The sequence below is a fragment of the Misgurnus anguillicaudatus genome, chromosome 22, assembly GCF_027580225.2.
Source record: "Misgurnus anguillicaudatus chromosome 22, ASM2758022v2, whole genome shotgun sequence".
In the NCBI taxonomy this organism is placed as follows: domain Eukaryota; kingdom Metazoa; phylum Chordata; class Actinopteri; order Cypriniformes; family Cobitidae; genus Misgurnus; species Misgurnus anguillicaudatus.
The window spans coordinates 13,790,560-13,815,266 of NC_073358.2; the positions used below are offsets into that span (position 1 = coordinate 13,790,560).

At 36.6% G+C, this 24,707-nt stretch overlaps 1 long non-coding RNA gene across 4 annotated transcripts; it reads left to right on the plus strand.

The window, feature by feature from the left end:
• Nucleotides 1-888: 888 nt before the first annotated feature.
• On the plus strand, nt 889-8,557 carry LOC129452087 (uncharacterized). Of its 4 annotated transcripts, none has more exons than XR_012365529.1 (4): nt 889-2,464; nt 5,571-5,592; nt 5,852-5,873; nt 7,523-8,557. It is a non-coding gene; the product is annotated as an uncharacterized lncRNA (long non-coding RNA). The 4 variants fall into 4 exon arrangements; XR_012365528.1 differs by having other exon boundaries at nt 889-2,251; nt 2,360-2,464; nt 5,571-5,873; XR_012365530.1 differs by having other exon boundaries at nt 889-1,470; nt 1,709-2,464; nt 5,571-5,873.
• The last annotated feature ends 16,150 nt before the right edge of the window (nt 8,558-24,707 follow it).

Consider the following 24,707-nt stretch of genomic DNA (forward strand, 5'->3'; position numbering starts at 1 on the left):
ACTAGTATTCTGGTATTAGGTAACATCACGTGATTAATTCAAACCAATGAGACGACAGCTTTGGACGAGAGTCTGTATAGCTAATGAGCTTGCTTCCGGTTCTCACTGGTTTTACCTTCACTGAGCGAGCGCCACTTTCTGAGCTATCTCTTGAGGTAGGTCAAATTTCCTCATAAAAGTCTTAAAATTTCACAGACAGACGGTGGATTAATCAATTTGATGATTTTAAATATGTCGATTGTTAATTTAGATGAGTGTAATATTACTTACGTTTAAACAATAAAAAAATATAACGGATTATCTTCTGCTATCATTGTTTTCTGAGGTAAATTATGCGTTGGAAAAAAAACAAACGGATAGTTCAAATAATTGTAGCCTAAGAAATTGTGGCTAAAGCCCATTTTTATTGTTTATATGATTTTAGTTTGATATATTGTTAATGTGAACCGTTAAACGGACGGACCGACCGAACAATTTCAGTGAGGGAAAGGTAACCGTTAACTTAAGTGGTTGTCAGACACTCAGGCGTCTGCCTGTTTTTGGTAACAAAAATCAGCTTAACCGAGGTTATATGGATGGTAGGAACAACCACTTAAGTTGTGGACTAACATATGCAATTATATATAATAAATGCATGGTATCGTCTATAGAAGAATAACATAACGTTACGTTACTCGAAGCTACAGTGACATCTGCAGGCGAGGCTTTACTTAAATGCCTTGTTTGTTCATGAGTTTTTGACGTGTTTCATATTTTATCATAGTTTTTTACGTTCATTTTGAAGTTATGGTAACTTAACTTATTTGTTTAAGATACGTTTGGTAGGCGCGAACCCGGGAGGTCGCGCCCAGCTTGAGCTTCCGCATTATTAACACTGGAGCCGTGAATACTTACCTTGCTTGCAGCAAAGACAGAAGTGGACAGTACCTCGCAAAAACCTTCAAGTTGGAGATGTAGTTCTGCTCAGGGACAAGCAGATAGCCCGCAACTGCTGGCCTATGGCTAGAATTACTGCCATATTCCCTGGACTGGATGGTCATGTAAGAAAAGTTGAGGTAACTACAAGTGACCAAGGCAATATAAAAACCTTTCTAAGGCCAATTGCAGAAGTTGTTCTACTTCTACCCAAAGACTGATCTAGAGGTTAAGGTTCAACACTCTAACAAGTTCATAGTGACCTCACTTAGGTCAGGCGGGGAGTGTGTTGCCCTTTAAGAAATTTAACTTTTAAACATCTGGTTTATTTTTGTTGATACATATTCTCAGATAAAATTAGAAGTTCATAATTACTTTTTGGTTTATCTACCTCATTTGTAAAAATTTATATTATTTGTTACATGATGATGTCACTTCCTGTTTGGTCACTTCCTGTCAGTTGTTCCTGGTCCTACTTGAAAACATGAGACAGTCATCGTGTGCTCTCACTTTCAATCTATTGCATCCACTTTAATACTTCATAGAGGCAATGCCGTAAGTTCATCTATGTGATGTTAGACATGTTAAGGATTATATATTTGTAAAGATTTTGTTAAAAAGGTGATGTTTGATATGTTATTAAAAACAAGCTAACAGTGATGCTAATAGCCATTATAGCTGCTACTACAGTGAGAACAGCTGTGATTGTGATTGTACACATTGTTGAGACATTTATAATTGTATGATTGATGGAGACATGTACATTGAATATTGTTGTATTGTTTTATTACAGTTTTCACCGCAACATGTTTATGAAAAGAGAGTGACAGTAAATGATCAACCTTACTACGACTCTGTCTTCATTGGCTGTGGTTTAACTTGGTGTTTAGTCAGAGTTTCAACACACTGCACGAGAACACTATAGTTAGCTTCACTGTTATTTGCGATAGACGAAAAATGTTTGAATAAAGAGCCTAGGTAGGGGGAAGTACACAAAATACATGCGTTTTTTTCTAGTGTAACGTTTATTAATATGTTGGAGACAATTCCTCAAAATATACTTTATAAAATATACTATTGTAAAAAGAATATGGTTGGTATATCAACCCTTATGATTTGATAATAATGTATGTTTTTTTTTTCTCTTTCCCCTGTACTTTTGTTACATCATTTTTTTGCTGTCTAGACATTTTTGTGGTAAGTCATTTTATATAACAATCTCTGTTGCAACATAATACTTTTTTTCTGAACAGTTAACCTTGCACATGATATTTAAGTAGTAATGTTTAATTTTTCTTTCTTTTGCTCTTTTGAAAACTTTAACTGCTTTAGCTAAGTAAGTATTATTTTTGAATGTCAAATTCTTACTAAATGTACAAGCTGTGACATATTTTATTTAGATATTTAGTGACCATTTCTTTTTCTTCTGTTTGATTTTCTCTAGACCTCAGCCAAATTCCTGGTTTTGCTGTGCAACAGCACCTATTTAATAAAATTTTTTATAGCGAACCCAAAGGCTCTTTTCAGAGCCATCCACATTGCGTCACTGGTAAGTCATTTTCAATTACTTTTGAATCAGTAATTGCCTAATGACATTATAACATTGTTTTTCTGTTAATGTAACAGATATTGTTTACCAATGTTTATTGTTGTTTGTCAGTTTTGGCCATTTCAGCATGTTTGAAATAGGGGTGTAACGGTTCAAATTACTCACGTTTCGGTGCGTATCACGGCTTAGGGTCACAGTTTCAGTACACATTGGTCACAACAGGCTGCTTTACAAAAATAAAAACCTAAGCCGTTTTTAACCTCTGCCAAAATCAACATTTTCACTTAAGAGCACTTGTATTATTATACTATACCAGCTTTACTGTGCAATTCAATATGAACATAAAATAGCTTAGAACACTGGGTTACTTTTTATATTCTATGCCGCTATCTTCAAGTTTTTTTTTTGCAAGAAGATAGGTTTGTTAAAATTCAAACACAGAAGGCAATTTGTGCTGTTTCTGTCTCACCTGCGATCGTGTGCTATCAACAAAACCCTGGTGATGACGTGTAAAGCGACTCGTCATATTAGATGTATTGCCTTAGGCATACAGCACTTCCGAATTTTACAGTTTTGTCCACATTTTCTTGAGCATCGCTGCTGCAGTAGACTTAAATGCAGCTGGGCATCACTCTGTTAGCGTCTTTTCTCCTTCGTTTGCTGTGCTAAACGGTCTGTGAAACACACAAACACGCGAGGATGAACTGTGAGGTTGACAACAAATTTGCATACTTCGAGTTGATTGGACAGGTACTCTCACCTTAACACATGCAGAGATTATTCAGAACCATACATTAGCTTTTTTATGCATCGTTTTTTCACCAAACTATAATAGAAATGTGTGGTCGAATTAAACACGGTGCACGTGCGTCCCAAACTGTGGGCGGAAAACAGGACGATTCGATTCTTTACCGAGAACCGTTACACTCCTAGTTTGAAAGTAAAACTGACTTTATTGAAGATGTACTCCACCTTCAGAAATAAAAATGATAGATTTTTTTACTTAGCCCCATCTAAGTCATCTAAGGTGTTTATGCCTTTTTTTCATCAGCTGAACACAATCAGAGTTCTAATTATTAATATCCTGGCTCCTTTTTGCTTTGTGGTGGGTTTGATCATGGTCCAAACGTTTACGATCTCAAAAAGGTCCATCCATCCATCATTAAAGTAATCCATATACAACCCAGTGGTTTAATAAATGTATTTAGAAGCAAAGTATAAGGTTTATAAGAAAAAGTTTAGTTCTGAGCACTTTTAGTGATTAGTTACATATACGTAATTTTATAAAACAAAATCAACTATAGATTTAAATATAGTGGTATGTAAAATCTTATTGGTTCTTGTGTTTCATCATGAGTTGTGACAAAACTGACAGTCGTTAGACACTAAATGTTTTATTGTCTGTTTATTTAAGGTATGTTTTGTAACTAAAAGGTCAAAATATGAATTGTTTTTTTATTAACCCACTGGATACATTAAATTTTGATTACTTTAATAATGGATGGATGCAGTTTTTGGGGCTTTTAAACGTTTGGTCTCTGATCGGAGCCGTTGCAGGGCAGGGAACAGCCGGGGTATTGTTTAGTATGGGTCTGGTTGTGTTCAGCTGAACAAAGAAGGACAGACATCTTGGATGACAAGGGGGTGAGTTAAAAAAAAAATTTAATTCTGAAGATGGCATTTTACAGTTTAGGTTCTATTGTGTTGCCTGATGCGATAATTTATTAAATTAACAATCTTTACATTAATACCACAGGAAAGGGAACATTTTGAACAGGAATATCATATAATTACTTGTTTATTCTGAAGCATATTTGACTAACTAGATCATTTTGGGTACGACTAAATAAGATCAAGACTTAATTTTTACCAATTATTATAGGACAGCAGAAACACTGAAGTTTGAATGACATAATACTGCACATTGTGGACCTTTGTATTTAGAAACTATTTAGACCCCCTACACAGTTCAATTTTGTTAGGTCTCAATCTGATACTACAATAATCCCCCCCCCCCCCGCCCCTCTTATTATTAATCTGCACTCAGTACCCCATTATGAGAAACTGAAAACAGGATTTTGGAAATGTCTAAATGTATTTAAAAGAAGAAAAAAAAAATGAAATTATTCAGACACTTTACTTGGTAGTTAGTTGAAGCACTTTTTGCAGCAAGTACAGCCTCGAGTCTTTTTGGGAATGACGCAACAAGCTTGGCACATCTGGATTGAAGGAATTTCTGCCATTCTTCCTTTTTAAATCCTTTCAAGCTCAGTGAGTTTGGATGTGAACTGTCGGCTGACAGCCGTTTTCAGGTCTCTCCAGAGATGCTTGGTGAGGTTGAAGTCAGGGCATTGGTTGGTCCACTTCTCACATAGTTGTCCCTAAACCACTACTGTGTTGTCCTTGTTCTTTGCTTAGGGTCATTTTCATAAGGTTTTAGTGAGGATATCTCAGTGGACTCGAGTCAAGGTGTAGAAAATCTCGGCATTGATCAACACAAATAAATGGCACCTAAACAAAATTTCTAGTGTTATCGCAAAGGGTCTGAATACTTAAGTAAATGTGAAATTATTTTTTTTCATTTAAAACATTTTACAGAAATGTCTTAAATTCAGTTTTCACTTTGTCATTATGGGGTACTAGATGTTGATTAATGAGAATGATTTAAAAAAAATTTTTTTTTTTGAGTCAGAACATTTTAATTAGGCATTGAAAAGCTGCATCTGACATGGGACTTTTATTAACACACCCCCAGGTTCACAGACAAGGTTTAGTAAAACACATCTTAAGATATGCCAGTGCCATTGATTTGTCTTATGATACACACCAGTAATGTCTTCTTCAAAGGAGTGCTTTTTAAAGATGCTTAATAGGCTTGTCTGTGAAACCAGTCCACAGTGTTTAATATTGTGACAACTGCATTATCTTTGGAAAGTAATATAAGTTTAAATTCTTGAGGTATATATAAATTATTAAAAGGATTAATGCAAACATAACAAATTTGCAAATAAAGTAAAGGGGTTTAAGTACTTTCTAAATACACTGTAAATGTGGTCATGCCTACTTTGAACTAATTTGTCGTTTTTGTTGATTTTGTTTTTCCTAGATTGGACATCTAATTCATCTTTGTAAGTAACAGTTACATATTTCACATTTAAAGCATTAGTTCATCTTATGTTTATCAGCTTACCCCCAGGCCGTCCAAGATGTAGGTGAATTTGTAATTTTAAATTCTTGAGGTATATATAAATTATAAAAAGGATTAATGCAAACATAACAAATTTGCAAATAAAGTAAAGGGGTTTAAGTACTTTCTAAATACACTGTAAATGTGGTCATGCCTACTTTGAACTAATTTGTCGTTTTTGTTGATTTTGTTTTTCCTAGATTGGACATCTAATTCATCTTTGTAAGTAACAGTTACATATTTCACATTTAAAGCAATAATTCATCTTATGTTTATCAGCTTACCCCCAGGCCATCCAAGATGTAGGTGAATTTGTTTCTTCAGTGGAGCACAAGTGTAGATTTTTAACTCCCAACTGTTTCAGTCTGTCAGATGTATAATGCATGTGGGTGGTAACAAAACTTAGAGGAATGTACAGACAAATCCAAATTAAACTCTGCGGCTCGTGACGACAACTCAATGTCCTAAGATACGAAACGATCGGTTTGTGCAAGAAACCGAAAAGTATTTATATAATTTTTTTACCTTCAATACAGCACTATGCCTAAAGGAGTACGTGTGTACACATCTTCTTCTTGGTGTTTAAGGGTGGGTTGCGAACCAACTTCATAGGAGCATGCCGCCACCTACTGTATCGGTGCCCCGTATAGTGCTTATGCACCCTCATGCAGTACACCCGATACAGTGGGTGGCGGTATGCACCTGTGAAGTTGGTTCGCAACCTGTTGGTTCAGTTTTATCTCTTAGGACATTGATGTGTCGTCACGAGCCGCAGAGTTATTTTTCTCTATCAAATTTTAATACCATCCACATGCATATTCACTGAGAGACTGAAGGGTTGGAGTTGGGGATCTGCGTTTGTGTTTTGCTGAAGAAACGGGGTCGCCTGCAGTTCGGATGGCCTGATGGTAAGCTGATAAACATAAAAATTTAATTTTTAGACAAACTATTGCTTTAACAATGGGGGAGAGATGACTGGGATTTTATTAAAATAATTTTCCTAAGGCTGAATAATATTACTCAACATAAAATTTGTACAGATTAAAAAATTACTACATATCACATACCTGGCTGTCAGAATATTGCGCATTACATGCCCAAAACATAAGATCATACATCGTCCTGCTGTCTAGTCAATCTGAACACAACAAACCCATGTGTAGTCACATCCTTGTTTCTGCCAAAATGGCAAAGCCAATATGGTTTAAAGGTAGCATCTAGTAACTGCAATGCACAATTGATTTTCACTGCCTGGTTACTTTATGACCTCATGAAGGAACATACACTATTAAATTTAATCAGCAGTTTGCATGGAAAATGAAAAATATTATATGATTTTAAAAGAAGAAATCAGAGTCAGTTTGTGTCATACACTTAACACTGTACAGAGCATCAGCTTTTGACTGCCCCACCCTTAACAGAATGGACATACAGACTGGACCTATATTCTGTGTAACCAAGATAATTCAGCCTTTTCAAAAACTGATATTAGAGTGTAGTTTTAATATGATCTTAATACTTTGAGTTTAAACAAAAATTTTTTATTTTTGTCCTGCAATATGTTTTGTACAATTAAGTATGTACTGTTAATCATTCTGTGATATGCGTGCTATTTTGACTTTAGAATGTAACTAACTTGTTTTTTTTCTCTTTGTGTTGTGTTTGTTTGTCATGTCCTGTCCTGACCTTTATATACATTTTCTTTCAAACTTTTATCTTGCTAAAATCATTGCTTCTCTTCTATTCTGTACTTTTACTTCACAAACACCTGGCTGCGCATTTCAAAACGTTGCTGCTTTGCTTGCTTGCTTCCTCTTCAAACGCATCCAAACCGCATTTTAACACTGCAAAACATGCCATGCATACCCAAGCAGCTTGCCTCTTAAAAACTGCCAGGAAACCAAAAAAATCACCGATTCAACTAAAAAAACAAAGCCTACAATTTCTACCCAAAAAAACGACCCAATTTTTTACCCCACCCAACCAATCTGTTGCCCTAACCCCCATACACCGACTTTCCCCAAAACAGAACGTCCCTTTAACTTTTTGCTTTGACAGAAAAAGTGAGAACAGAACTACCTACAGCTCCAGTGTGCCCTGCTGCCTTGAGTGTCTTCACAAAGCAACGTTGATTAGAGGACTGCGTTGGGAAATCAACACCATCAACACACACAATAATTTACTATAGTTTTAAAATTACATAATTTCCTATAGTCTTTTAGACTGCTTATAATAGATAATACACATTACAGTACTTTTAAAAGTCATTAATATATCAGTAAAAAAAAAATTGTTTTTGAAGTTCATCTTTGAAACGTATTACATTTATATCTGAGTCTTTTCACATTTGCTTATACTCTACTAATTAATTGCATTAGTAATATTGCCTTTGGTTATCATTTCTGTACAATATTGGGGTTAACAGTTCAACAGTTCCATTGCTATAGTCTTGTGTGTTTGTATATCTAATTTCTTGACTGTTTTAACGGTGAAATTTTAGTACAGTACTTTAATATATCAGTAAAATATTCTAAGTTTGACTGTTGTTGTAACTGCTATTTGAATAGACTACATTTAAAGGTCATTAAAATATTTTGGTTTGCCAAGTTCCTCTTTGAATCTTACCACATTGTAACATTTACCTTTATTAATTGGTTGCATTTCTGATATTGCTTTTGGTTAACATTTTTGTACAATATTGGGGTTGACAGTGTTTGACAGTATAACAGTTCAATTGCTATAGTTTTGTGTGTTTGTATATTTAATTTGTTGACTTGTTACTAAAATTTCAGTCCTGTACTTTAAAAGCTAATTAATATATCAGTATTATATTTACAGTTTGACTCTTGTTGTAATTGTTATTTGAGTGCAGTACATTTAAAGGTAATTAAAATATCAGTAAAGTATTTTGGTTTGGCAAGTTCATATTTGAATCTTACCACGTTGTAACATTTGCCTTTACTAATTGGTTGCATTACTGGCATTGCCTTTAGTTAACATTTTATAATTCAGTGAAATACAAAGGCTTGACGGTATAACAGTTACATTGTGTGTATGTAAATACAGTAGGTTGACACTTGTTACTGTGGTATACTAGCATAACGTATAATAAGCATTAATATTCATTGAGTGGGTCTTTGTATTTGTTATTAAGGTTTTATCCGGAAAATTTGCACTTGTTTAACATACGAAAGGTACTTTGCTATAAACAGATCTTTAGATTTCTAACACCTGTTCCATCGTCATGCCACGTAAAGGTAAACGAAGTGAAGCCCAGAAGCAGCGCAGAAAGGTAGAAGCTTCACTGTGCATTAACTCCGTGTCAAGTGCGAGTGACGTAAGCCCAGACGTGCTCTCTGTTACGGCGTCCCACTGTCAAAGTGACCCGAGGTACGGTATTTTTTCGAGAGGGCAACAATGCACGTGCAATTCCTTAATGTTTCTCGCGGTGCACAACGAACGTAATGAGCTGAACAGTTTGGAATTAGATGACATTTTAAAGAAAGGTGATGCTTTGTACACTCTTGTCAAGCAAACACTACAGAGTAAAGGACAATTTCGGAGTAATTTCCTTGATTTTGATGAGGTACCGGATAAACTTGAGACAAACTTGTGCTCTTACAACATCATTAAACATGGCCAGAGGTTTGGATTACTAAGAGATGCACCTGCACTAGGCAGCTATGACAACCTCGAGAATACTCTGCAATGTCTCAGAAGTGAAATCAGCAACTGCCTGTTTTTGTGTGGACTTTATTGTGTTGCTTTGTTTAGAGATCGCTCAGGGAGGTTTGGATTTTTTGATTCACACTGCAGAACACCAGATGGCATGTCTACTAATGATGGCACGGGTACTGCTGTAATGTTGACATTTTCACGTTTAGAAGACATGATAGAGAGACTGTTGCTGTTGTTTCAAGGGTGTTTCCAGTTAAGCGATAACGTGCAATTTGATCTGCTGCCAGTATCATTCATAAGCACAACACAATGTACTGATGTCTCCATGGAGTACCTTGAGCCGTGTGTAGCATCTCAAATATCTGAAAAACAATTTCTGTCCACTAATGACCAATGTGCACCTGCTGCATCGTCACAACAGCAAAGTCAGGTAATAAATCCAGTTCAGTGGCCAATCAACATAACAGATGAAGTTGAAATGGAGATTCAAACTACTGTTACTGACAATTTGGACAGGGACAAAAATGTTCAATTAAATAAACTTTCTCATAACATCTCAAAAGATTCCTCAATTCAAATTATATTGTCAGATCCAAATGATCACTGTTTGGAAACATCCGACTTGAATCAACAATCAAAAAAGCTTAACAAATCCAGAAGGCGCAAGGATTACCGGATAAAATGGCACAAAAAAATGGATTTAAAACGAGATAGGAAACAGACAAAAAAACCTGAGCATTACAAAACAAGTACAGAATACAAGGAAAGACATAACCAAGCAAAGAAGAACCGTTATCAAACTAATATGTTTTACAAGGAAAAGCACAAACAAGCCATTAAAAACAAATATAAAAAATCTGAAGAATATAAGAATAAAAAAAAAATTGGTGCTATTATGAATTACAGGAATAATGAGGAATACAGAAATAAAAAAAAGAGAACAATAATCAGCAGTTACAGTAGTAATGCACGATTCAGAGAGAGACAAAAAAACTATGTCATTAGAAATTACATAATGGATCAGCATTTTAGAGAGAGACAAAAATCCTATGTCATAAGAAATTATAGAATGGATCAGCATTTTAGAGAGAGACAAAAATCCTATTTCATAAGAAATTACAGAATGGATCAGCAGTTTAGAGAGAGAAAAAAATCCTATATCATAAGAAATTACAGGAATAGTGATAGATTTAAAGAAAAGCAAAAGAGGTACATAACTGATAGATATTCAAGAGATGCAATTTTCAGGCAAAGGCAAAAAGACTATTACATAAACCGGTGCAAAATAGATTCAAAATTCTATGAACAAAGAAAGGACGCGTTTAAAAAACGTTATCAACACGACTCACTCTTCAGGTGTCGCCAGAAATCATATCATTTATTCAAAGCTAAAGACAGAATGTCAGCACTCAAAATACTTCATAAGATAAACTGTGCACAAGACATACAGCACAAATATAAAGTAATTGACTGTGTGCGCCAGGCAACACAAGTGTTTAGAAATAACCAACCTGTTGAAATACAGAATCCAGTGATATTAAAGGCATTGCAAACTTTCAGAGACATTATAAAACAGGGACCAACATATATATGCACATGCTGTGCAAGAGCACTCTTCTCAAATCAAGTGCGCACCTGTAATCATGAAAGCTATCAAAAGAATCCAACAGTTGTTTCACTATGTTTGACAGGTAACTATGTTCACATCTGTTCTGATTGTACTGATCACTGTATGAGGAACACAGAATGGATCTGTCACAGCTGCCATTCAACACTTTTGAGAGGTGCAATGCCAGACATTGCTGTAGCCAATAAGCTTCAGTTTACTCCCATTCCTCCAGAGCTATGCAATTTGAATATTCTAGAAAGACATGTTATTGCAAAGTACATTCCTTTTGCTAAAATCTTAACACTTCCTAAAGGCCAACAGAGAGCTATAAAGGGTGCTGTGATTTCAGTTGCATCTGAAGTGGAAACAACAGTTAATTGTTTACCTAGGCCAAGAAGTGAATCGCAGCTGCTTACAGTGAAACTGAAAAGACGTCTTTGTTACCAAGGTCATTATCAGTATCAGACTATGAATATGCACAAGGTTTTATCTGCTTTAGGAAAACTTAAAGATATGCATTCAGAATATAAAAATATTGTTATAAATCCATCTCCCCAGACAGATGAAATGCTGAATGAGTATAATCAGTCTTTAAATGACAGCAGTGCACACGATGAGCCAATGGACATTGACAACAACAGCCAAAGTGAAAACACAGAACAACAGAGCAATGAAAATGAACTTGACAATTCAAGTGATGACCCTGAATCTAATAATGAACAACAATCGGGTCTTGTCTTGGACACATGTCTACAGCCCCCAGATCCTGGTCAACATTTGTTGTCTTATGATGATGGAATATTTTGTATTGCCCCTGCAGAAAAAAACAGTCCTGTAAGCATTTTTAAAATTCCTAAGCTTGAGTCTATGGCATTTCCAGTGCAGTTTCCTGATGGTAAAAACACTTTTGATGAGCCTGACAGAGTGAAATGTGTCTCCCCCAGCAGATACTTTAACACCAGGTTATTCTCTGTAGATAACCGTTGTGCAAAGGACACAAACTACATTTGTTTGTCACAGAAATGCACATGGCCACATCTAGTATGTCCATTCAGTTGAGAAAAGCAAAACCTATGACACGTGATGGTCGTAGAATAAACTGTTCACTGCTGCAGGATAAATCTGAGTTAGAAAAACTTGTACACAACAAAGAGGCAACACGTTTCATGCAGCCACTAAGAGGAACACCAGCTTACTGGGAGAAAACTCTGCGTGATTTGTTCTCTATGCTAAGACAACTGGGCACACCTACATTTTTCTGTACATTTAGTGCTGCTGAGATGAGATGGCCAGAAGTTATTACTGCTATTAAAGCACAACAAGGTGAAACAGTGAACTTTTCTGAATTAGACTGGACAGAGAAATGTGAAATTCTTAAAAGCAACCCAGTCACAGCCATGCGCATGTTTGAAAAACGAGTTGAAGCCTTGATAAGAGATCTAATAATGTCACCTGCTCAACCCATCGGTGAGGTCATTGACTTTTTTTATAGAGTAGAATTTCAACAGCGTGGCTCTCCACACATTCACTGCCTATTTTGGGTGAAAGATTCTCCAGAATTTGAAAAAGATGAAGATGAAGATGTGTGCAATTTCATTGATAAATATATCTCATGTAAACTACCAGACCCAAACAAAGACCCAGAACTGCATAGAATTGTAAGTGAAGTACAGATGCACAGTCGTAACCACTCCAAATCCTGTAGAAAAAACAATAAGCACTGTAGATTTGGATTCCCCAAACCACCTATGAACACGACCATGATAACTCGTCCCAGGCCTCCTCCAATAGATCAGTCTGATGAAGAAAATGAAGCAACAGAGGAGAGAGAAAATGACAGTACTGCACAAGCAAAAGCACAACTTCAAAAAGTGTGGGATCTGCTGAATGACACAACACAGAGTTTTGAAACCACAGCGCAGCTGCTTCAAAAAGCAAACATGACTTATGAAGAATATAAAAAATATTTTCAATGTCTGTCAACATCAAATGTAATTGTCATGGAGAGACGGCCACGTGACTGCTGGGTTAATGGCTATAATCCAATGCTGTTAAGAGCCTGGAATGCAAACATGGACATACAGTTCATTATCAATCCATACAGTTGTATCATGTACATTCTCTCATACATTTCAAAATCTGAACACGAGATGAGTGATTATTTAAAAAAAGTAATAAAAGACTCAAGTCATGATAACATGTCTGACTGTGAAAGCATGAAGCAGGTCATGAATTGCTATGCCAAATCTAGGGAAGTTTCTGCTCAAGAAGCAGTTGCTCGCACATGCAGTCTAAAACTGAAATCATCATCACGAGCTGTCATATTCATACCCACGGAGGACAATGCTGTAAAGATGAGTTTACCAATGAAGTATTTACAGACAATGGACCCTGACTTAGAGAATGTGTGGATGACTGGACTGCCAGAAAAGTACAAGGCCAGACCAAACAGACCCGAATTTGATAACATGTGCATGGCAGAATTTGCAAGTGAATACCGCATTGTTTATGGAAGACAGAAAAATGGTAAAAATGTCTTGGCACTCCAAAAAAATGTAGGACACATTCAAAAAAGAACACGGGGTAAACCTGCTGTTATTAGATTTGCTCGTTTCTCACAACAAAAAACCCCAGAAAAATACTTTGGAACATTGTTAAAACTCTACCTACCATATCGCACAGATGAACAGCTTAAGTCTCCAAGATTCCCAACATATGAATCATTTTACAAATTTGCTTCAGTAAACCTTCCAGGCACTGATGAACTGCAACGCGTGTGCATGATTGTAAATGGAAACCGTGAAAAGTATGAGAAGCATAATGAGGCAATAGAACAAGCAATTGAGGATTTTGAACAGAATGGTCCAGTTGAGGATGCATGGACTACATTAGCACCGGCAACTGAGCTGATCAGGCTGGAATGCATAATGGAACGTGAACCATCTGATGCAAACGATGAACAAGATGATATTCCTGAATATACAGCATCTTCTTCTGTCAATAATACAGCTATGCCAGTAATAGAAGTTCCCCAGCTCAATTCTGCACAAATTCGCAAAATGTTTCAAAGCTTGAATCAAACACAAGCTTCTGTATTTTATGCTGTGCGAGACTGGTGCAAAAGATGTGTTTCTGGTGAAAACCCACAACAGTTTCTATATTTTTTGAATGGAGGAGCAGGAGTTGGAAAATCACATGTTATTAAATCTATTCATGCAGAAGCATCTAAAATATTGCGCAAACTTCCATGCGTCAGAGAGCACACTGACATTTCCAAACCAACAGTTCTTTTAACAGCATTTACGGGTACTGCTGCTTTTAACATTTCTGGTAAAACATTGCACTGTCTTTTAAAACTCCCAAGAAGCTTAAAACCTCCATACCAAGGCCTAGGAAACAGCTTGGATGAAATCAGGGCAGATTTTTCTAACGTACACATTATAATAATAGATGAAATATCTATGGTATCAAAACAGTTGTTTGCGTATGTTAACTGGAGACTGCAACAGATTAAAGGAAACCAGAAACCTTTTGGTGGATTGTCTGTTCTTGCTGTTGGAGATTTTTTACAGTTGCCTCCCCTAGGCAGAGCACGCCCACTCTGTGTGTATGAGAATCATGTGTTGGACTTCTGGAAAGATCAATTTCAGATCATAACACTGACACAGATTATGAGACAGAGAGAGGATCTTGAATATGCTGAGCTGCTCAACAGACTAAGAGTAAAACAGAAGCATGACAGGCTCACAGCTGCAGACCAGTGCATGTTACAAACTGTCATACGTTTGTCTCCCGAAGAGTGTCCCACTGATGCATTACACATTTTTGCAACCAATAAAGAGGTAGACAATCACAACACTGCAGCCATATTCTCTCAATTTTCAAATATTATTACTATTGATGCCAATGACTACAAAAAAGATCCCCGAACAGGTGAAATGAAAAAGCAAGTTGCACCATTTAAAGGAGACAAAGGTGATCTTATTGACAAACTACAGATTGCAATTGGTGCACGAGTAATGCTTACCAGAAATATTGATGTGGAAGATGGACTGGTTAATGGTACTTTTGGTAAAGTGGCAAAAATTACAACTCAGGAACGAGATGGTGTTCCATGTGTGCTGTTAATTGGTCTTTACCTGGATGATGTAAATGCTGGACATAAACATCGTAACAAAGCACCTGGTGGAGATGACAACATTGTTTATATTGAGAGGTCAGAGGAGCCGCTAAAAAAAAAGGGAACAGTTCGAAGGCAATTTCCCATGAAACTTGCTTTTGCATGCACTATACACAAAGTTCAAGGAATGACAACTGATCGTGCTGTTGTATCTCTGAAGCATATTTTTGAACCAGGCATGGCATATGTTGCACTAAGCAGAACCACAGCGCTTAGTGGATTGCACATCATAGACTTTGATGAAAAAAAAATTTACTGTGATCCAGAAATAAATGCCTCTTTGGAGAACATGCCAAAAGCTGACTTTCAACATGTCCAACCTCTTCTACACACTGAGTATGATGTCAATTCTCCTCTTACTATCATTCATCATAACATAGAGGGACTACAGTGTCATATGGATGATTTAAAAAGTCATCATGAGCTTTTGTTGGCTGATGTTTTGTGTCTCACTGAAACACACCTGTCTGGCTCATCTGCTCATGAGTGTCTCCAGCTGGAAGGATACAGAATTTATAATCGCAACAGACATACATCCTACACAAATAATCTACAGTTGGCAAACAGAAATGGTGGTGGAGTGGCCATTTATGTGAGAAATAGCTTACAAGCTCATCCTCTGATGTACATACAGAACGTGACAGACCTGGAATATTTGGTTTTAAAAATAGAAGTCCCCAAAGAAGCACTGGTCACAGTAATCTACAGACCACCTAAATACAACCTAGGAGTGTTTTTGACTAACCTAAATGCCCTTTTGACATCCCTAGAAATCATAAACATCAACCCTGTTATAATTTTAGGAGACTTCAATGAAGACCAGCTGTCCCATGGGAACAAACCCATTTTGAAACTGTTTAATGACAAAGGATATACACAACTGATCCACACTGGGACTACTGAAAACAACACCCTTCTGGATCCTGTGTTTATTAGTAGCACACACTCACATGTCAGTGCAGGAGTACTGCAAACATACTACAGTTATCACGATCCTGTCTACTGTATTTTGGAATAGATACTGTAAGAAATTATCAGCTGTAACATTTCATCGTGATCAACATAGCACACATTAGGATTAACATTGCTTTTAAAACATTACAGGTTAAAAAGGTTACAATAAAATATACCCACATCAGAGTCCATTAACAACAATCTGTCACATGAACAAGATATATATTATGATGCTATCATATTCCATAAATGTAGATGAATCCAATTTATCACATTTACTATCAGGGATGATGCAATCCTGCTATTTAAATGCACATACACACACACAAAAACAAACACACATTCCATTTGATTCATTCTTATCTCCGTGGGGACATTTGGTCCCCACAACGTAAATACCAGGTGTGTGCACACACACACACACACACATTTTTTATGGGGACATTTGGTCCCCTTTATGGGGACATTTGGTCCTCTTAACATAATAAAAACTAGGTATGTGCATGTGCGTACACAGACGCACACACACACACACACACACACACACACACACACTTTTCATACTCTTCCAGTTTTCATATACTATTCATGATTTAAACATTTAAACAGCAACATATACTATAATGTTTTTAAACATGATAAACACATTAAAACATTAAAAAATGTAAATGGAAAAAAGACTCATGCATCTGAATTTTTTTGTATTTGGTTAAGACAGATTTGCTGTGCTGGTTCTCAAGTGCCCCACTACCAACCCAAAAAACACCTACATGATAAGAGTTGCCAAATGGGATGGAGCATGAACCAGGTGCATGAGGTGATGATCCAATGACGGGTAAGACTCTCTTTTGGCCAGCGGAGGGCAACCTAAGGCAGGACATCACCGCCCTGGGCACCTGCCCGAGCAGGCAGGTGTGAAATGGATCAAGAGAGTGGATATGATGCTTTTTGGGCCAAAAGCATCAAATAGGAGGGGCTGTAAGACATTACAAGCTGCCTCAATCAAAAATCCACCAGATCATCCCGACCAGCTCCTCGACCACATCATCCTGACAGGCAATTCTGATTTTTGTTGCCACACTACTTGAGTGTGAGATAAAACAATTCTGGACAATCTGTGGGTCACTTGAGAATCATCTCTAAATTTGTAAGGCTACATTTTATAGAAAACATACAGCAAGCCAAATGATTCACTTTAATATACACAAATATACATATACAAATTTCTGTGTGTGTGTGTGTATCAATACAAATAAATCACTGTTTAAAAAAACTTACTTCGTGTGGTTCTTTCATTTCATTACAGCATATCTAAACCTCTCATACAATAAAACTGTATGTTTAAGCAATGATTTAAACACATTTAAATATTAAGCTAAAATGTTTTAACATTTGTGTTTTAGCATAATAACAACATGAAACACCTTGAATAAGGGCAACATATTTTATCATGTTGTTTGTTAGCTTGTTTTACAATAATGATAACATGTTTTAGCATGATACAGTTGTTATGTGGTTTTAAAGGTTGTTGCTAGGGTCCTGCTTAGTAGTTTCTAAGGGAACGCTGGCTGGTTGTTATAGTCTTGCTATGTGGTTGCTAAGATGACAATTTATTTGTATAGCACAATTAAAAACAATGGCTGTCGACTGATGTGCCATTGACAATGTAATCAAATTCATACTGAAAAAAACAAACAAACAATACAAATAACAAAAAAAAACAGAAATGAACATAAAATCACACAATCACATGATTAATATGCATGACACAATGTCAATCAAAAGCTTTTGAAAGGTGGAGGTGGAGCTTGTCTTATGCTAATTGGAAAGGCATTCCAAAGCCTGGGAGCTGCAATGTAAGAAGCTTAATCTCCCCTTTACTTAAGCCTCGATTTAGGAGTACACAATAAAGCCTGATTTGATGAACGAAGAGATCTTGAAGGTTGATATCCAGTCAGTAGTTCAGAGAGATAGGTTTGTGCTAAGCTATTTAAAGGTTTGTAGACAAGTAACAATATTTTAAAATTTACTCTAAAATGCACCAAAATACCAGGGGCCCATTTTAATAAAGTGGTTCAACCTGCTCTGAGTTAAAACTTGAACTCCAAGTTGATTTACCCTGAGATTGGAAACTCTACGTTTTCGGTTTCATAACAGCTGAAAAGAGTTAGTTTAAGCAACTCTGAGTCTATGAAAATTCATTATCAAAGGAGCTCATATATTATGATTCACTATGGCAACCGCTTGTGAAAAGATGTCTGGTGTCATGAGCAATTTAGTCCCCCCTTACAATTTTGCTCCCCAAGCCCCCCCCCCACTGGTATCTAACACTATTGCCTGATATCATATAGCATTCTAGCAAACGAATTACTTTGTACAAAATAAAGGCATACAAAATACTTCTTAAATAAAAACTACAAAAATAATATAATAAACTAATATTCATGTTGCAGACATGTCAGTAGTTAAGTGTCATCATCTGCCTTAAAATAATCAATATTCAACATTTCTAACATACATATGTTTTCATAGTAAAAGTTTAGTAATCATGGCTTATAAATTATAATTTTAATTGTGATTCAACTATGTAGTAACCATGTTCTGTATAAGTAATTTATTAACTTTATACAGTGCAAAAGTGGAAAGGGTATAGTATATAATATTTAAACAATAAAATGACACAAGCAATTTGTAGATCTCACCACCTATAGCCTCATTTATATACTACATGAAACATATAATTTACATAAATTCTAATTTTAACAACGTTCTAACGACATAAAACATAACACAATTTTGAAGGAATTGTAATAAGGCGCTAAAAAACTACCCATGAGGAGTCTTTTCAGCCAAAGGAATCAAAGGGGCCAGAATTGCAAGGGGGGACAGAAATGCTCATGACACCGGATACTTTTCAATAGTAAAACTGGAAGTGCTACTGTAGTATGCAGCAACAACACATGTAAATTTAAATATCATATATATATATATATAATTATATTTTAAAGAAAACCGTTATTGTGAATAATTGTTGCTTGAGTCAATATATGTTTAAGTTTTTATCCTTGTAAAATATTAGAGGTAAATAAATTGAAGACTCCACTAAACCATATATTGAAGATGCAATCCCATGGACAAAAAGAACATGACTGCAGCTACATATGTAATTAGGCATAAAACTTGGGCATAAAGGACTACCTGACTTTACAAAAGTTTGACACTAATGAAACCAAAGATGTTAGCATGATTTATCATGAAGCTAGCATGATTTAGCATGACGTTAGCATGATACTATCATAATCTAGCATAAAGTTAGCATGAAGCTAGTATGTTTTAACATGAAGTTATCATGATAGCATGAAGCTAGCATGATTTAGTATGAAGCTAACATAAAGCTAACATGATTTAGCATGAAGCTAACATGATTTAACATGAGTTAGCATGAACCTAACATGAGGTTAACATGATGTTCGCATGATTTATCATGAAGCTAGTATGATTTAACATGAAGGTAACATGAAGCTAACATGATTTAACATGAGTTAGCATGATTTATCATGAAAGTAACATTATGCTAACATGATGTTAACATGATATACAATGAAGTTAACATGATTAATCATGAAGTTAGCATGATTTAACCTAAAGTTAGCATGAAGCTAAGATGATTTAGCATGAACTTAGCATGATGCTAACATGATAAGTATGAAGTTAACATGAAGTTAGCATGGAGTTAGCATGATTAGCATAAAGCTAGCATGATGCTAACATGATAAGAATGAAGTTAACATGACGTTAGCATGACTAACATTAAGTAAGCATGATGTTAGCATGATTAGCATAAAGTTAGTATGATTTCAACATGATTAGAATGAAGTTAACATGATTCTAACATGATTAACATGAAGCTAACATGATGTTAGCATGATTAGCATAACGCTAGCATGATTAACATGAAGTTAACATGATTTTAGCATGATTAGCATGACGTTAAGATGAAGCTAACATGATTAGCATGAAGTTAGCATGATGCTAGCATGAAGTTAGCATGATGATAGCATGACTAGCATGAAATTGGCATGATGCTAACATGAATTAGCATGACGTTAGCATGATGCTAACATGACATAACATGAAGCTAACATGATGCTAACATGAATTAACATGAAGTTAGTATGATGTTAACATGAATTAGCATGAAGCTAACATGAATTAGCATGAAGCTAGCATGATGTTAGCATGATTAACATGAAGCTAGCATGATAAGCATGAAGCTAGCATGATGATAGCATGATTAGCATGAAGCTAGCATGATGCTAGCATGATTAGCATGAAGCTAGCATGATGCTTGCATGATTAGCATGAAGCTAGCATGATTAGCATGAAGCTAGCATGATGCTAGCATGATTAACATGAAGCTAACATGAAGCTAGCATGATTAGCATGAAGTTGGCATGAAGCTAGCATGATTAGCATGAAGCTAGCATGATGCTAGCATGATTAGCATGAAGCTAGCATGATTAGCATGAAGCTAGCATGATGCTAGCATGATTAGCATGAAGCTAGCATGATGTTAGCATGATTAGCATGAAGTTAGCATGAAGTTAGCATGAAGTTAGCATGATTAGCATGAAGATAGCATGAAGCTAGCATGATTAGCATGAAGCTAGCATGATGTTAGCATGAAGCTAGCATGATGCTAGCATGATTAGCATGAAGCTAGCATGATGCTAGCATGATTAGCATAAGCTAGCATGATGCTAGCATGATTAGCATGAAGCTAGCATGATGGTAACATGATTAGCATGAAGCTAGCATGATTCTAGCATGATTAGCATGAAGCTAGCATGATGTTAGCATGAAGCTAGCATGATGCTAGCATGATTAGCATGAAGCTAACATGATGCTAGCATGATTAGCATGAAGCTAGCATGATTCTAGCATGATTACCATGAAGCTATCATGATTCTAGCATGATTAGCATGAAGCTAGCATGATGGTAGCATGATTAGCATGAAGCTAGCATGAGGCTAGCATGATTAGCATGAAGTAAGCATGAGGTTAGCATGATTAGCATGAAGTAAGCATGAGGTTAGCATGATTAGCATGAAGCTAGCATGATTTAACGTGAAGCTAGCATGATTAGCATGATGCTAGCATGATTAGCATGATGCTAGCATGATTAGCATGAAGCTAGCACTATTTAATGTGAAGCTAACAAGATTTAACATGAAGCTAGCATGATTTAGCATGAAGTTAGCAAGCTATATTATGAAATTAGCATAAAGCTAGCATGAAACTAGCATGAAGCTAGTATGACTTAGCATGAAGCTAGCATGAAGCTAACACAGCCAAAAGACCCAACCCCCATGTCTCTATGATGTTCAGATCCAGAGATATAATGCTTTGTTTATTATGTTGCTAGGGTGTTCATATTTGGTTGCTAGGGGCGTGGCTTAATGCCTCAATAAGAATCCTATTAAGACTGATTGGATGCCTGAGTAAAATGAGCCCACCCCTATGTCTCTATGACACTCTGGTGTAAAGATATCCATCTGGGCTTTTTATAATGGTAGTCTATGGGAGATGTTGCTAGGGTACCCAAAATTGTTGCTAGGGGCGTGGCTTAATAGCTCTGGGGCGATCCTAAGAGACTAATTGGATGACTGAGTAAAATGAACCCACCCCCATGTCTCTACGACACTCTAAAGTAAAGATATTCCATCTGGGACGCTTTTATTCCCTTATATGGGCATGTTTCCTGCCCCATTATAAGTCAATGGGAAATTTTGGGGGCCTCTTACACCCCAGGGGTATAGCTTACACCCCATTTTGATGTATGTTCTTACAGAGCCTGTCAGCCTCCTTAAATGTGGTAAGCCACAAGTTTCTACAAGTTTCTCACTCGTAGCTATGACCCGTCAAAGTTTGTCTCCATGTTAAGTAAATGGGAGTTTTGGGGTGTTTGAGCCCCCCGTTTAGGAATTCGGAAGGTCCCATCAGTTAGAAAAGATATAGCACACTAAGTCAGACCAGTCTTAAGGTCCGTGGAAAATTTGGTGCATGTAGCTTGAAAGCTCTAGGACGAGTTAGTGTCGATAATTTTGGGGTGCTAAGAAGAATAATAATAAGAACTAGATATTAAAGTTTGAAGACAAACTTTATGTTGGCTTGAAAAAGCGTAGCCTGAACGTTTAAAACGGTTTGACAGAAGTTTAGTATCTGGCTGTTAGTTTAAGTATGAAGGTAGCATGATTTAGCATGATGTTAACATGAAAAGCATGAAGCTAACATGATTAGCATGATGCTAGCATGATTAACATGATTAGCATGAAGCTAACATGACGTTAACATGATTAGCATGAAGCTAGCATGATGCTAGCATGATTAGCATGAAGCTGTCATGAAGCTAGCATGATTAGCATGAAGCTAGCATGAAGCTAGCATGATTAGCATGAAGCTAGCATGAAGCTAGCATGATTAGCATGAAGTTAGCATGAAGCTAACATGATTAGCATGAAGCTAGCATGATGTTAGCATGATTAGCATGAAGCTAGCATGAAGTTAGCATGATTAGCATGAAGCTAGCATGATGCTAGCATGATTAGCATGAAGCTAGCATGAAGCTAGCATGATTAGCGTGAAGCTAGCATGATTAGCATGAAGTTAGCATGAAGCTACCATGATTAGCATGAAGCTAGCATGAAGCTAAGATGATTAGCATGAAGCTAGCATGTTTAGCATGAAGCTAGCATGATGCTAGCATGATTAGCATGAAGCTAGCATGAAGCTAGCATGATTAGCATGAAGTTAGCATGATGCAAGTATGATTAGCATGAAGCTAGCATGAAGCTAACATGAAGCTAACATGATTAGCATGAAGCTAGCATGATTAGCATGAAGCTAGCATTAAGCTAACATGATTAGCATGAAGCTAGCATGATTAGCATGAAGCTAGCATGAAGCTAACATGATTAGCATGAAGCTAGCATGATTAGCATGAAGCTAGCATGAAGCTAGCATGATTAGCATGAAGCTAGCATGATGCTAGCATGATTAGCATGAAGCTAGCATGATGCTAACATGATTAGCATGAAGCTAGCATGATGCTAACATGATTAGCATGAAGCTAGCATGATGTTAGCATGATTAGCATGAAGCTAGCATGATTAGCATGAAGCTAGCATGAAGCTAACATGATTAGCATGAAGCTAGCATGATGCTAGCATGATTAGCATGAAGCTAGCATGATGTTAGCATGATAAGCATGAAGCTAGCATGATGTTAGCATGATTAGCATGAAGCTAGCATGATGCTAGCATGATTAGCATGAAGCTAGCATGATTCTAGCATGATTAGCAAGAAGCTAGCATGATACTATCATGATTAGCACGAAGCTAGCATGTTGTTAGCATGATTAGCATGAAGCTAGCATGGTGTTAGCATGATTAGCATGAAGCTAGCATGAGGCTAGCATAGTTAACATGAAGTAAGCATAAGGTTAGCATGATTAGCATGAAGCTAACATGATTTAACGTGAAGTTAGCATGATTAGCATGATGCTAGCATGATTAGCATGAAGCTAGCACTATTTAACGTGAAGCTAACAAGATTTAACATGAAGTTAGCATGATTTAGCATGAAGTTAGCAAGATTTATTATGAAATTAGCATAAAGCTAGCATGAAACTTGCATGAAGCTAATATGACTTAGCATGGAGCTAGCATGACGCTAACATGACCCAAAGACCCAACCCCCATGTCTCTATGATGTTCAGATCCAGAGATATAAGGCTTTGTTTATTATGTTGCTAGGGTGCTCATATTTGGTTGCTAGGGGCGTGGCTTAATACCTCAATAAGAATCCCATTGAGACTGATTGGATGCCTGAGTAAAATGAGCCCACCCCTATGTCTCTATGACACGCTGGTGCAAAGATATGCATCTGTGCTTTTTATAATGGTAGTCTATGGGAGATGTTGCTAGGGTACCCAAAATTGTTGCTAGGGGCGTGGCTTAATAGCTCTGTGGTGATCCTAAGAGACTGATTGGTTGTCTGAGTAAAATGAGCCCACCCCCATGTCTCTACGACACTCTAAAGTGAAGAAATTCCATCTGGGACGTTTTTATTCCCTTTTATGTGCATGTTTCCTGCCCCATTATAAGTCAATGGGAAATTTTGGGGGCCTCTTACACCCCAGGGGTACAGCTTACACCCCATTGTGAGGTATGTTCTTACACAGCCTGTCAGCCTCCTTAAATGTGGTAAGCCACAAGTTTCTACAAGTTTCTCACTCACAGCTATGACCCGTCAAAGTTTGTCTCAATGTTAAGTCAATGGAAATTTTGGGGTGTTCGAGCCCCCCGTTTAGGAATTCGGAAGGTCCCATCAGTCTGAAAAGATATAGCACACTAAGTCAGACCAGTCTGAAGGTCTGTGGAAAATTTGGTGCATGTAGCTTGAAAGCCCTAGGACGAGTTAGTGTCAGAAATTTGGGGTAGAATAATAATAATAATAACTAGATATTAAAGTTTGAAGACAAACTTTATGTTGGCTTGAAAAAGCGTAGCTTGAACGTTTAAAACGGTTTGACAGAAGTTTAGTTTAGTAGGCTATCTGGCTGTTAGAATGTTTA